The sequence below is a fragment of the Leptodactylus fuscus genome, chromosome 6 (genome assembly GCF_031893055.1).
Source record: "Leptodactylus fuscus isolate aLepFus1 chromosome 6, aLepFus1.hap2, whole genome shotgun sequence".
NCBI classification, from domain to species: Eukaryota; Metazoa; Chordata; class Amphibia; order Anura; family Leptodactylidae; genus Leptodactylus; species Leptodactylus fuscus.
This window is the reverse complement of record NC_134270.1, coordinates 7947766-7959843: the sequence shown is the minus strand read 5'-3', so window position 1 is coordinate 7959843 and position 12078 is coordinate 7947766. Positions and strand designations below refer to the sequence as shown.

The 12078-nt window shown below is 53.6% G+C and overlaps 4 non-coding genes across 4 annotated transcripts; 2 read left to right on the top strand and 2 right to left on the bottom strand.

Annotated features, from left to right (window-relative positions):
- Window positions 1-2237: 2237 nt before the first annotated feature.
- Window positions 2238-2309, bottom strand: TRNAQ-CUG (transfer RNA glutamine (anticodon CUG)). The gene has a single exon. It is a non-coding gene; the product is annotated as a tRNA-Gln (tRNA).
- A 1071-nt stretch (window positions 2310-3380) lies between these two features.
- Window positions 3381-3487, top strand: LOC142210936 (U6 spliceosomal RNA). Its single transcript, XR_012717042.1, has one exon. It is a non-coding gene; the product is annotated as a U6 spliceosomal RNA (small nuclear RNA).
- Window positions 3488-6786: 3299 nt separating this feature from the next.
- On the bottom strand, window positions 6787-6893 carry LOC142210935 (U6 spliceosomal RNA). Its single transcript, XR_012717041.1, has one exon. It is a non-coding gene; the product is annotated as a U6 spliceosomal RNA (small nuclear RNA).
- An 857-nt stretch (window positions 6894-7750) lies between these two features.
- Window positions 7751-7857, top strand: LOC142210950 (U6 spliceosomal RNA). Its single transcript, XR_012717055.1, has one exon. It is a non-coding gene; the product is annotated as a U6 spliceosomal RNA (small nuclear RNA).
- Window positions 7858-12078: the final 4221 nt, after the last annotated feature.

The window sequence follows — 12078 nt, the reverse complement described above, 5'->3', positions numbered from 1 at the left end:
CCCCCAGCCGTATACCCCCCAGCCGTATACCCCCCAGCCGTATACCCCCCAGCCGTATACCCTCCAGCCGTATACCCCCCAGCCGTATACCCCCCAGCCGTATACCCCCCAGCCGTATACCCCCCAGCCATATACACCCCAGCCATATACACCCCAGCCATATCCCTCAAACATATATATGTTACGGAGGGCTCCATTCAGTCCATTCGTCACTATGTATAACATACAGACACTGGTCGTGTAGTCACCTGTAGGCTTCATGAGGCCCAGCCACCTACCCAGACCAGCCAAAGTGGGATTCCAGCCCAACAGAGAACTTCCACCTGGAGTTCTGCAAATACCTGCTCCATGTCCATCGCAACACCTCCAACATGGCCTGCAGGGCAGAGCTAGGCAGACTCCCCCTATGGCTCACCATACAGAAGAGGGCGCTAGCTTTCCAGGCACACATCCAGGGGAGCGACTCCTACCACCACCAAGCATGGCTAAGCCACCTGAGCAAACCAGACATTCACCAACCAAACAGCAGCCAACCACCAAACCAAAAACTCCAACAGATAATAACCAAGGCCGAAATAAAGGCGACCACAGAGGCAAACAGAGAGCGGTACATTGAAGAATGGAGAAACGAAATAAATAACTCCAAGAAACTCACCAATGTGTACCAATCCCTACAAAGGGACTACACCATGGCCACCTACCTGGAGAGAATACGCCACCCCAAGCACAGACAGACCCTGAGCCGGTACAGACTGAGCGCCCACAACCTAGAGATAGAGACGGGGCGATACAGACAGACGTACAAGCCACGGGAGAAGAGACTGTGCCAGCACTGTGACCAGGGGGCCCTAGAAGACCAGACCCACTGCCTGCTACACTGCACCAAATACTCAGCTGTGAGGGCCGTCTACTACCAAAGACTCTCTGCCCACATCCCAGACTGGGAGAAGAGGAAACTCTACATCCTACTGGGAGAAGAAGAGGCCACTGTGGAGATCGCTGCCCAATACGTGTCCAGCTGTCACCAAACAAGAGGAAGATGAGACTCCACGGACTGTTATATTTATCCCAAAACACCCGCCCCACCCCACCTCCCCATATAGCAGTCACCAACGAAGAGGAAGATGAGACTCCACGGACTGTTATATTTATCCCAAAACACCCGCCCCACCCCACCTCCCCATATAGCAGTCACCAACGAAGAGGAAGATGAGACTCCACGGACTGTTATATTTATCCCAATACACCCGCCCCCACCCCCACCTCCCCATATAGCAGTCACCAACGAAGAGGAAGATGAGACTCCACGGACTGTTATATTTATCCCAAAACACCCGCCCCACCCCCACATATAGCAGTCACCAACTAAGAGGAAGATGAGACTCCACGGACTGTTATATTTATCCCAATACACCCGCCCCACCCCACCCCCACCTCCCCATATAGCAGCCACCAACGAAGAGGAAGATGAGACTCCACGGACTGTTATATTTATCCCAATACACCCACCCCACCCCACCCCCACATATAGCGGTCACCAACTAAGAGGAAGATGAGACTCCACGGACTGTTATACCCCAAACCACCCCCCCACCTCCCACTTTACTAGCTTTGGCAATGCCAAATATCCATTTAGACATGCCAATAAAGCTTGTTTGATTTGATTTGCTTTGAATCCAGATCAAACCATTCGGCCCATACAGGGGTGGACGGATCATCTCATGTCATTGTAAATAGTCTGAGACGAATCCCAGATTGTTCGGTTTGTGATATTTGTGATATTCAGGTGGTTCCGGCTCACGCTGAAGTCATTTCAGATGTTGGGAGAATTTCTCCACTTTTAGCAATGGAGGGAAAGGAGACTCAGAATAAACCAGCCGCTCTTTCATGTTCGTTTTGCTTTCTGCCCAGCCCGGCCACCCCTGACTATCCTATAATTCCTACACAACCCCTTTAAGGCTGAGGACACCACCCCTTTAAGTGTCCTAGAGCGTCGGTGATACCGGTGAATCTCCGGGGTCTTCACAATCTGCTCCTTCCAAATAGCGGGGTCCCGATCCCTGTCTGGGGCTCGGGGTCGGTCAACCCTAATAATATCCCGTCCGTTATCTGTGACACTTGGACAACCGTCAACTAGCAACAAGTTAGTGAGGGATAAAACGTAACCCCTTCATTTTAGGGATAATTAAGCTTAATGATGACACAATATAAAGTAATGGGGAGAGAAAAAAAACTTCAGGTTCCACCGAGATTTGAACTCGGATCGCTGGATTCAGAGTCCAGAGTGCTAACCATTACACCATGGAACCAGACAGCAGGGCTGGGGGAAAATACTGCCTAGTGATGTCATCACCTGCGTGTCTGCCATGTATACTGTGTATGACGTATGTAATCTATATGTTATATATGACGCGCTCTGGATTCTGACCTGTCATCACCTATGTGTCTGCTATGTGTACTGTCTGTGATGTATGTATTTTATATGTTGTGCTCTGGACTCTGAGCTGTTCTACAGATATATTGGGTACTGAAGACTATAAGTCTAAAGATATACTGTATACATAACACTGCCACATCCTGGAAGAACCTATAGAAGGTATAAGAGCCCCACACCTGCAGCAGACGTCTCTAAGGTCTTTCTCACCTGGGAATGTCTGAGACTCCACAACAAGAGAGAGAAAGTGATTGGAGGCTTAAAAAACAAACAAACAAACAAAAAAACTAGCAGAGGATGGTTTCGATCCATCGACCTCTGGGTTATGGGCCCAGCACGCTTCCGCTGCGCCACTCTGCTGCCGCGTGAGCTCAGCCTACGTATTGTCTTATCAGCTCAGCGGCGGGAAGGAGAAGTGACTGGTGGTCATGTGACATTGTGCCTGGTCAGCGCCCTCTACTGAGGTAAGAGATCGGCTGCAACCACATCGCACCAATAGATCCCTTATCCAATACAAGCACATACACATTACATACAATCTATACGGACCGCCGGCTCCACCTGAATATCTCAAATATCACAAACCGAACAATGTGGGATTCCTCTCAGACTATTGACAATGACATGAGATTAGATGATCCGTCCACCCCTGTATGGGCCGGATGGTTTGACCTGGATTCCCGAGCTTCACCCACAGTCAGTGACCACGCCCCTTCTCCCAGCATGCACTGGGGCGGCCGTTCATTTGCATACTCCGCAGTCATACAATCACTTCAGTTTCCCCCAAATCTTCGATGTCTTTGTGGATTTTCTCGGTCCTTGTGAGGAATATAAAGTAACATCTTACACAATCCTGTCAGCTCGGGAGAGCCGCTACTAAGTCTCCCTGATGTCACAGTCCGGCTCACACGGGACCATATATAGCGCTGGCGGCCGCCATCTTCTCGTGCTCGCTTCGGCAGCACATATACTAAAATTGGAACGATACAGAGAAGATTAGCATGGCCCCTGCGCAAGGATGACACGCAAATTCGTGAAGCGTTCCATATTTTACCACATTCCCTCCTCACCGCTGCACACATCTCCCTCCCGCCTCCTTCCTCAGGTAAATCCTTTTCCTTTCCTTCTTATAGAAGGTTCTGGAGTAAAGTCACAAGCCATTTACCTCAGGTCGCCACTGTAACGTGTCTGTATGTCCCGCGGTATAGTGACACGTGACTGCGCCCAGGACGCCATGTCTGCAGGATTAGGCCTCGTCACATCTGTGTTCTGTCCAGACCCCCCAGACAGAAGACGGAACGCACCGACCGGCGGAGAGCCAAGACTGGAATACGGAACGCACCGACTGGCGGAGAGCCAAGACTGGAATACGGAACGCATCGACCGGCGGAGAGCAAAGACTGGAATACGGAACGCACCGACTGGCGGAGAGCCAAGACTGGAATACGGAACGCACCAACCGGCGGAGAGCCAAGACTGGAATACGGAACGCACCAACCGGCGGAGAGCCAAGACTGGAATACGGAACGCATCGACCGGCGGAGAGCAAAGACTGGAATACGGAACGCACCGACCGGCGGAGAGCCAAGACTGGAATACGGAACGCACCGACCGGCGGAGAGCCAAGACTGGAATACGGAACGCACCGACCGGCGGAGAGCCAAGACTGGAATACGGAACGCACCGACCGGCGGAGAGCCAAGACTGGAATACGGAACGCACCGACCGGTGGAGAGCCAAGACTGGAATACGGAACGCACCGACCGGCGGAGAGCCAAGACTGGAATACGGAACGCACCGACCGGTGGAGAGCCAAGACTGGAATACGGAACGCACCGACCGGCGGAGAGCCAAGACTGGAATACGGAACGCACCGACCGGCGGAGAGCCAAGACTGGAATATGGAACGCACCGACCGGCGGAGAGCCAAGACTGGAATACGGAACGCATCGACCGGCGGAGAGCCAAGACTGGAATACGGAACGCACCGACCGGCGGAGAGCCAAGACTGGAATGGAGGCCGTGTGTTTTCCGTGTGGTGTCCGCACCAGTCATGTGGAGAGGAGAGCCGTCCATGAAGTTCTTTCATCTCCTCATGACTCGTTTCAGACATCACATGGAAAACACACGGCCTCCATTCCAGTCTTGGCTCTCCGCCGGTCGGTGCGTTCCGTATTCCAGTCTTTGCTCTCCGCCGGTCGGTGCGTTCCGTATTCCAGTCTTTGCTCTCCGCCGGTCAGTGCGTTCCGTATTCCAGTCTTCGCTCTCCGCCAGTCGGTGCGTTTCGTATTCCAGTCTTGGCTCTCCGCCGGTCGGTGCGTTCCGTATTCCAGTCTTTGCTCTCCGCCGGTCGGTGCGTTCCGTATTCCAGTCTTCGCTCTCCGCCGGTCGGTGCGTTCCGTATTCCAGTCTTCGCTCTCCGCCAGTCGGTGCGTTCCGTATTCCAGTCTTGGCTCTCCGCCGGTCGGTGCGTTCCATATTCCAGTCTTGGCTCTCCGCCGGTCGGTGCGTTCCGTATTCCAGTCTTGGCTCTCCGCCGGTCGGTGCGTTCCGTATTCCAGTCTTGGCTCTCCGCCGGTCGGTGCGTTCCGTATTCCAGTCTTTGCTCTCCGCCGGTCGGTGCGTTCCGTATTCCAGTCTTCGCTCTCCGCCGGTCGGTGCGTTCCGTATTCCAGTCTTCGCTCTCCGCCGGTCGGTGCGTTCCGTATTCCAGTCTTGGCTCTCCGCCAGTCGGTGCGTTCCGTATTCCAGTCTTGGCTCTCCGCCGGTCGGTGCGTTCCATATTCCAGTCTTGGCTCTCCGCCGGTCGATGCGTTCCGTATTCCAGTCTTGGCTCTCCGCCGGTCGGTGCGTTCCGTATTCCAGTCTTGGCTCTCCGCCGGTCGGTGCGTTCCGTATTCCAGTCTTGGCTCTCCGCCGGTCGGTGCGTTCCATATTCCAGTCTTGGCTCTCCGCCGGTCGATGCGTTCCGTATTCCAGTCTTGGCTCTCCGCCGGTCGGTGCGTTCCGTATTCCAGTCTTGGCTCTCCGCCAGTCGGTGCGTTCCGTATTCCAGTCTTGGCTCTCCGCCGGTCGGTGCGTTCCATATTCCAGTCTTGGCTCTCCGCCGGTCGGTGCGTTCCGTATTCCAGTCTTTGCTCTCCGCCGGTCGGTGCGTTCCGTATTCCAGTCTTCGCTCTCCGCCGGTCGGTGCGTTCCGTATTCCAGTCTTCGCTCTCCGCCAGTCGGTGCGTTCCGTATTCCAGTCTTGGCTCTCCGCCGGTCGGTGCGTTCCATATTCCAGTCTTGGCTCTCCGCCGGTCGATGCGTTCCGTATTCCAGTCTTGGCTCTCCGCCGGTCGGTGCGTTCCGTATTCCAGTCTTGGCTCTCCGCCGGTCGGTGCGTTCCGTATTCCAGTCTTGGCTCTCCGCCGGTCGGTGCGTTCCATATTCCAGTCTTGGCTCTCCGCCGGTCGATGCGTTCCGTATTCCAGTCTTGGCTCTCCGCCGGTCGGTGCGTTCCGTATTCCAGTCTTCGCTCTCCGCCAGTCGGTGCGTTCCGTATTCCAGTCTTGGCTCTCCGCCGGTCGGTGCGTTCCATATTCCAGTCTTGGCTCTCCGCCGGTCGGTGCGTTCCGTATTCCAGTCTTGGCTCTCCGCCGGTCGGTGCGTTCCGTATTCCAGTCTTGGCTCTCCGCCGGTCGGTGCGTTCCGTATTCCAGTCTTTGCTCTCCGCCGGTCGGTGCGTTCCGTATTCCAGTCTTCGCTCTCCGCCGGTCGGTGCGTTCCGTATTCCAGTCTTCGCTCTCCGCCAGTCGGTGCGTTCCGTATTCCAGTCTTGGCTCTCCGCCGGTCGGTGCGTTCCATATTCCAGTCTTGGCTCTCCGCCGGTCGATGCGTTCCGTATTCCAGTCTTGGCTCTCCGCCGGTCGGTGCGTTCCGTATTCCAGTCTTGGCTCTCCGCCGGTCGGTGCGTTCCGTATTCCAGTCTTGGCTCTCCGCCGGTCGGTGCGTTCCATATTCCAGTCTTGGCTCTCCGCCGGTCGATGCGTTCCGTATTCCAGTCTTGGCTCTCCGCCGGTCGGTGCGTTCCGTATTCCAGTCTTGGCTCTCCGCCGGTCGGTGCGTTCCGTCTTCTGTCTGGGGGGTCTGGACAGAACACAGATGTGACGAGGCCTAATCCTGCAGACATGGCGTCCTGGGCGCAGTCACGTGTCACTATACCGCGGGACATACAGACACGTTACAGTGGCGACCTGAGGTAAATGGCTTGTGACTTTACTCCAGAACCTTCTATAAGAAGGAAAGGAAAAGGATTTACCTGAGGAAGGAGGCGGGAGGGAGATGTGTGCAGCGGTGAGGAGGGAATGTGGTAAAATATGGAACGCTTCACGAATTTGCGTGTCATCCTTGCGCAGGGGCCATGCTAATCTTCTCTGTATCGTTCCAATTTTAGTATATGTGCTGCCGAAGCGAGCACGAGAAGATGGCGGCCGCCAGCGCTATATATGGTCCCGTGTGAGCCGGACTGTGACATCAGGGAGACTTAGTCCCGGCTCTCCCGAGCTGACAGGATTGTGTAAGACGTTACTTTATATTCCTCACAAGGGCCGAGAAAATCCACAAAGACATCGAAGATTTGGGAGAAACTGAAGTGATTGTATGACCTGAGTATGCAAATGAGACGGCCGCCCCAGTGCATGCTGGGAGAAGGGGCGTGGTCACAGACCGTAGGTGAAGCTCGGGAATCCAGGTTAAACCATCCGACCCATACAGGGGTGGACGGATCACCTCATGTCATTGTCAATAGTCTGAGAGGAATCCCACATTGATCGGTTTGTGATATTTGAGATATTCAGGTGGAGCCGGCGGTCGTTATAGATTGTATGTAATGTGTGTGGGCTTGTACTGGTGCGATGTGATTGCAGCCGATCTCTGACCTCAGGAGAGGGCGCTGACCAGGCACAATGTCACATGACCACCAGTCACTCCGCCTCCGTCTCTGGTACAAGCACAAGGTTCAGTGCACGGACACGAGAGAAGGAGCCATGTCTGGCGGGCGCGCTGCTCTGGAAGCTCCACCTACAGTCGTGACCACGCCCCTTCTCCCAGCATGCACTGGGGTGGCCGTCTCATTTGCATACTCCGCAGTCATATAATCACTTCAGTTTCCCCCAAATCTTCGATGTCTTTGTGGATTTTCTCGGCCCTTGTGAGGAATATAAAGTAACGTCTTACACAATCCTGTCAGCTCAGGAGAGCCGCTACTAAGTCTCCCTGATGTCACAGTCCGGCTCACACGGGACCATATATAGCGCTGGCGGCCGCCATCTTCTCGTGCTCGCTTCGGCAGCACATATACTAAAATTGGAACGATACAGAGAAGATTAGCATGGCCCCTGCGCAAGGATGACACGCAAATTCGTGAAGCGTTCCATATTTTGCGCCATTTTTTGTAGTCGTTGCAGTCGGACAAACAAACGCGTCTTTCTGTTTCCGTCTTATTCCGTTAATCTGATATTATTAGGGCGTTATGTTCCCGGTTATGATACAATCACATTATGTTACAATTCTTTGCTGGATTATCAGATGACACATTATAGGGACCATCTATATCTCTCTCTCTCTCTCTCTCTCTATATATATACTGTATACACAGACTGTATTTCTGTCAGTGAGTCCGATATGAAGCAGATGATCGCTGACATCATCCTTTATCCGTATCGCATTCGCCGCCGTCCTCGCTAGAACGCGATGTGATATTATATTGGAGATATGACTATTATTGTGTCTGTATTCTTATAGGTCGATGACCTCCGTCATGTGACCATCACTTGGGTCACCCCGAGGTCACATGGACCTTCATTGTTCCATTGACTGAAGGAAACCTATAATTAATCAATTCCACTTAATGGGATCCGTCTCTTCGTCCAATTTACCAACACTATAGTCATGATAGTCGCGATATTTACCGATGCTGTAGTCGCGATAGTTCGTGTTTTGTGCCGTGAATAGATTTTGTAAACGTCGGAGTTGTTGCATCACGTCACGTCATATCCTTCTTCCATTCTGTCCCATCTCGGAGAATTAAAGGGATTGTCCAGGATCTGACCATTACTGATACTAATGACTTCTCTATAGGTTAGACAGATACGGCCACCTATAACCATGTAGCTCTGCTCCTAGTGGTTGGGAGTGGGGGTGCAGTTCCAAGAGCTACCACTATTCTGTAAGGGGCGGTAGTGTACAGTATACAGAGCTCCATAGAGTGTGGTGCTGGTGCCTGGATCTGCAGTCCCGCTCCCAATCACTGGCTTAGGACTGCTTCTTACTCTATAGCTGATCAGTTCGGGAATGGAGGCTCAGACTCCGGCCGATCCAGTGGGAAGGTCATCACTATCCAAAATGTTCAGATCCTGGACAAGTAATTTCAGCGACATTTGATTGGGTATTTCAGTGTTGCGTCCCCACCGTTCCTGAGCCGTCACTGCAGTTAGTTTTGGTGTTTGTTGTACTATGGAGCTATTACAGGGTGCACAGAGCGGGAACTAGTGGAGGTGATGGAAGGTCACCAGTGACAGATCACACATGGTTCATCCATGGACTCTGGGTGGAATATGGGCGAGATCTCAGACTATAATTGCAGGGGTGTGAAATCTACTGTCATATGATAATTAGCCGTGACTTGTAATTGGTACGACAGTCCTCATTATCTGGAACATCTCGAGCAGGGCTGGAGCGTCACAACCTGAATTCTTATCTGCGTAGGATTTTTGGGGAAGTTTCTATTCTGAGACTCTTCACCCTGCACCATAAAACATGTTCTTCCAGATTTGGCTGGTGTGGTATTGGCACAGAGACCTGTCACAGTTACGTAAGACAGCTTGGGAGTCGTGTCCTCGTCATCGTGATCCTAAAAAAAGATTTATTGCTAGGAGATGTTGTCAGAGATTTGAGATAGACAAGTGGTCGGGCACCACACCAGGGAGGTATCTGGACACAGGAGCCACCACCTCCAAGGGGCATCAAGACAACCACTACACCAGGGAGGTATCTGGACACAGGAGCCACCACCTCTAAGGGACATCAAGACAACCACCACACCAGGGAAGTATCTGGACACAGGAGCCACCACCTCTAAGGGACATCAAGACAATCACCACACCAGGGAAGTATCTGGACACAGGAGCCACCACCTCTAAGGGACATCAAGACAACCACCACACCAGGGAAGTATCTGGACACAGGAGCCACCACCTCCAAGGGGCATCAAGACAACCACCACACCAGGGAGGTATCTGGACACAGGAGCCACCACCTTCAAGGGACATCAAGACAATCACCACACCAGGGAGGTATCTGGACACAGGAGCCACCACCTCTAAGGGACATCAAGACAACCACCACACCAGGGAAGTATCTGGACACAGGAGCCACCACCTCCAAGGGGCATCAAGACAACCACCACACCAGGGAAGTATCTGGACACAGGAGCCACCACCTCTAAGGGACATCAAGACAATCACCACACCAGGGAAGTATCTGGACACAGGAGCCACCACCTCTAAGGGACATCAAGACAACCACCACAGCAGGGAAGTATCTGGACACAGGAGCCACCACCTCCAAGGGGCATCAAGACAACCACCACACCAGGGAGGTATCTGGACACAGGAGCCACCACCTTCAAGGGACATCAAGACAATCACCACACCAGGGAGGTATCTGGACACAGGAGCCACCACCTCTAAGGGACATCAAGACAACCACCACGCCAGGGAAGTATCTGGACACAGGAGCCACCACCTCTAAGGGACATCAAGACAACCACCACACCAGGGAGGTATCTGGACACAGGAGCCACCACCTTCAAGGGACATCAAGACAATCACCACACCAGGGAGGTATCTGGACACAGGAGCCACCACCTCCAAGGGGCATCAAGACAACCACCACACCAGGGAAGTATCTGGACACAGGAGCCACCACCTCCAAGGGGCATCAAGACAACCACCACACCAGGGAGGTATCTGGACACAGGAGCCACCACCTCTAAGGGACATCAAGACAATCACCACACCAGGGAGGTATCTGGACACAGGAGCCACCTCCTCCAAGGGGCATCAAGACAACCACCACACCAGGGAGGTATCTGGACACAGGAGCCACCACCTCCAAGTGACATCAAGACAACCACCACACCAGGGAAGTATCTGGACACAGGAGCCACCACCTCCAAGTGACATCAAGACAACCACCACACCAGGGAAGTATCTGGACACAGGAGCCACCACCTCCAAGGGGCATCAAGACAACCACCACACCAGGGAAGTATCTGGACACAGGAGCCACCACCTCCAAGTGACATCAAGACAACCACCACACCAGGGAAGTATCTGGACACAGGAGCCACCACCTCCAAGGGGCATCAAGACAACCACCACACCGGGGAAGTATCTGGACACAGGAGCCACCACCTCCAAGTGACATCAAGACAACCACCGCACCAGGGAGGTATCTGGACACAGGAGCCACCACCTCCAAGGGGCATCAAGACAACCACCACACCAGGGAAGTATCTGGACACAGGAGCCACCACCTCCAAGGGGCATCAAGACAACCACCACACCAGGGAAGTATCTGGACACAGGAGCCACCACCTCCAAGGGGCATCAAGACAACCACCACACCAGGGAAGTATCTGGACACAGGAGCCACCACCTCCAAGGGGCATCAAGACAACCACCACACCAGGGAGGTATCTGGACACAGGAGCCACCTCCTCCAAGTGACATCAAGACAACCACCACACCAGGGAGGTATCTGGACACAGGAGCCACCACCTCCAAGGGGCATCAAGACAACCACCACACCAGGGAGGTATCTGGACACAGGAGCCACCACCTCCAAGTGACATCAAGACAACCACCACACCAGGGAAGTATCTGGACACAGGAGCCACCACCTCCAAGGGGCATCAAGACAACCACTACACCAGGGAGGTATCTGGACACAGGAGCCACCACCTCTAAGGGACATCAAGACAACCACCACACCAGGGAAGTATCTGGACACAGGAGCCACCACCTCTAAGGGACATCAAGACAATCACCACACCAGGGAAGTATCTGGACACAGGAGCCACCACCTCTAAGGGACATCAAGACAACCACCACACCAGGGAAGTATCTGGACACAGGAGCCACCACCTCCAAGGGGCATCAAGACAACCACCACACCAGGGAGGTATCTGGACACAGGAGCCACCACCTTCAAGGGACATCAAGACAATCACCACACCAGGGAGGTATCTGGACACAGGAGCCACCACCTCTAAGGGACATCAAGACAACCACCACACCAGGGAAGTATCTGGACACAGGAGCCACCACCTCCAAGGGGCATCAAGACAACCACCACACCAGGGAAGTATCTGGACACAGGAGCCACCACCTCTAAGGGACATCAAGACAATCACCACACCAGGGAAGTATCTGGACACAGGAGCCACCACCTCTAAGGGACATCAAGACAACCACCACAGCAGGGAAGTATCTGGACACAGGAGCCACCACCTCCAAGGGGCATCAAGACAACCACCACACCAGGGAGGTATCTGGACACAGGAGCCACCACCTTCAAGGGACATCAAGACAATCACCACA